General features: G+C 49.7%; 1 pseudogene; it reads right to left on the reverse strand.

The window, feature by feature from the left end:
• Positions 1-913: 913 nt before the first annotated feature.
• Positions 914-2,625, reverse strand: LOC133042347 (keratin, type II cytoskeletal 8-like; annotated as a pseudogene).
• Between the last annotated feature and the right edge of the window lie 254 nt (positions 2,626-2,879).

Genomic DNA, 2,879 nt, shown 5'->3' on the forward strand with positions numbered 1-2,879 from the left:
AACCCTACTCACTGCTCTGTGGAGACCTAATTGGAAAGGAAATTCAAAAAAGAAGGGATGTATGCATACATATAGCTGATTCACTTCACTGTGCAGTAGAAAGTAACACATTGTAAAGCAACTATACTCCAATAAAAACTAATTTAAAAATAAAAAAAAATTTTAAGTTATTCAGTAAAACTAAAAAATCAACTATAAAAAAAGGAAAGAATGATCTGAGCAGAGAGATAACCTGAAGTGAGGTTTTAAAGATGAGTTGGTTGAAGGACTGAAGAGGAAACATAGGAGACAAGAGACATATCATATGTAACCTGGTGTTGATGTGTTGAAAGCCTGGGCTCAGGCTGTGCCATGATCTTGGGCTAAGATCACATCACAATGGTGTGATCACTCACCTAGAACCCATTCTGGAATGTGAAGTCAAGTGGGCTTTAAGAAGCATCACTGCAAATAAAGCTTTTGGAGGTGATGAAATTCCAGTTGAACTGTTTCAAATTCTAAAAGATGGTGCTATTAAAGTGCTGCACGCAATATGCCAGCAAATCTGCAAAACTCAGCAGTGGCCACAGGACTGGAAAAGGTCAGTTTTAATTCCAATCCCAAAGAAGGGCAATGCCAAAGAATGCTCAAACTACTGCACAATTGCTCTCATCTCACATGCTGGGTAAAGTAATGCTCAAAATTCTCCATGCCAAGCTTCAACAGTATGTGAACTGTGAACTTCCGGATGTTCAAAAGCTGGACTTAGAAAAGGAAAAGGAACAAGAGATCAAATTGCCAATATCTGCTGGATTACAGAAAAAGCAAGAAAATTACAGAAAAACATCTATTTCTTCTGGTTTTTTTTTTGTTTGTTTGTTTGTTTTTTTTTGCGTGTTGGCAGAGCCAACTGAAGCTTTATTCTGAAAAAAGATACTCGAATTGGATTTATTCTGAAAAAGACGCTTACGTTGGCTTTTAGTTGGGGTCATGGGCAAAAGGGGCAACCCCAGGCAGTCGACTCCCCCCAGGTGTGGGCGGAGGACAGGGGCGAAACCTCAGGTCTCCCATGCACATGCTCCCCCGCACAACTCTATCTGCGGGAGCCAGTGAGCGGGGGAATGCTGGGAGGGACCGCAGGAGCCTTTCACTTAGACAGGACATCAGAGGACTCAGACACCAGCTTCCCATCGCGGGTCTCAATCTTCTTCACAACCACAGCCTTGGAACTTGTGCAGCTGAAGGAGCTGGGGCCACCGCCAGACCCCAGGCTCAGGCTGTAGTTGAAGCCAGGGGTCCCGTAGGACGAAGTCAGTCCACCTGCGTAGCCACTGGTGGTCCTGGTGTGGATACTCATGTTCTGCATCCCAGACTCCAGCCGGCTCTCCTCGCCCTCCAGCAGCTTCTGTAGGTGGCAATTTCCACGTCCAGGGCCAGCTTGACATTCATGAGCTCCTGGTACTCGCGCAGCTGCCGTGCCATGTCCTGCTTGGCATTCCTCAGAGCGGCCTCCAGCTCAGCCAGCTTGGCCTGAGCATCCTTAACAGCCATCTCACCACGCTGCTCAGCATCAGCGATGGCAGCCTCCAGGGAAGCCCTCTGGCCTTTGAGGCCCTCGATCTCTGCCTGGAGACGGCTGATGTTCCGGTTCATCTCAGAAATCTCCATCTTCGTGCGACGGAGGTCATCCCCATGCTTCCCAGCCAGTGTCTGAAGCTCCTCATACTTGATTTGGTACATGGTCTCGGCCTCAGCCCGGCTGCGGTTGGCAGTCTCCTCATACTGGGCCTTGACCTCAACGATGATGCCGTCTAGGTCCAGGTTGCAGTTGTTGTCCATGGACAGGACCACGGACGTGTCAGAAATCTGAGACTGCATCTCATGGATCTCCTCTTCATACAGTTGCCTGTAGAAGTTGATCTCATCAGTCAGCCCTCCAGCTCGACCTTGTTCATGTAAGCTTCATCCACATCCTTCTTGATGATGACAAATTCATTCTCCATGTCTGTGCGCTTTTGGATTTCTTCCTCATACTTGGTCTTGAAGTCCTCCACCAGCCCCTGCATGTTGCCAAGCTCCACTTCCAGCTTCAGCTTCTCCTGGGCCAGAGTTTCCAGCTGCCGACGGAGGTTGTTGATGTAGCTCCCAAACATGTTGTCTATGTTGCTCCGGGCAGTTTTCTGCTGCTGCAGGAGGTTCCATTTGGTCTCCAGAACCTTGTTCTGCTGCTCCAGGTGCCGCACCTTGTCGATGAAGGAGGCAAATTTGTTGTTGAGGGTCTTGATCTGCTCCTTTTCCTGGGTGCTGACGGCCTGGATGTTGGGGTCCACCTCCAGCTTGAGGGGGCTCAGCAGACTCTGGTTCACGGTGACAGCTGTGATGCCCCCCAAACCTGGGGCCCCACCGTAGCTCCCAGCCACACCCATGCCGGTGCCCAGGCCGCCCCGAAAGCTGCTGCCGCTGCCCACTAGGGAAAAGGCCGAGGAGCTGATGCGGGAGCCGGGCCCACTGGTGTAGGAGCGGCTGCTGAAGGACCTTGGGGCGGAGGTAGACACCTTGTAGGACTTCTGGGTCACCCTGATGGACATGATGGAGGCTGGAGAGGAGGCGAGGAGGCCGAAGCTGAGTAAGAGTCGAGGAGTTGAGAAGCTGCTTCTTGGTGGGGTACAGCGCCCCGATGGCCTTTCTATTTCTTCTTTATTGATTATGCCAAAGATTTTGACTGTGTAGATCACAACAAACTGTGGTAAATTCTTCAAGAGATGGGAATACCAGACCACCTGACCTGACTCCTGAGAAATCTGTATGCAGGTCAAGAATCAACAGTTAAAACTGGACATGGAACAACAGACTGGTTCCAAATTGGGAAAGGAGTACATCAAGACTGTATATTGTCATCC

Source organism: Dama dama, chromosome 21 (assembly GCF_033118175.1).
Source record: "Dama dama isolate Ldn47 chromosome 21, ASM3311817v1, whole genome shotgun sequence".
Classification (NCBI taxonomy): Eukaryota; Metazoa; Chordata; class Mammalia; order Artiodactyla; family Cervidae; genus Dama; species Dama dama.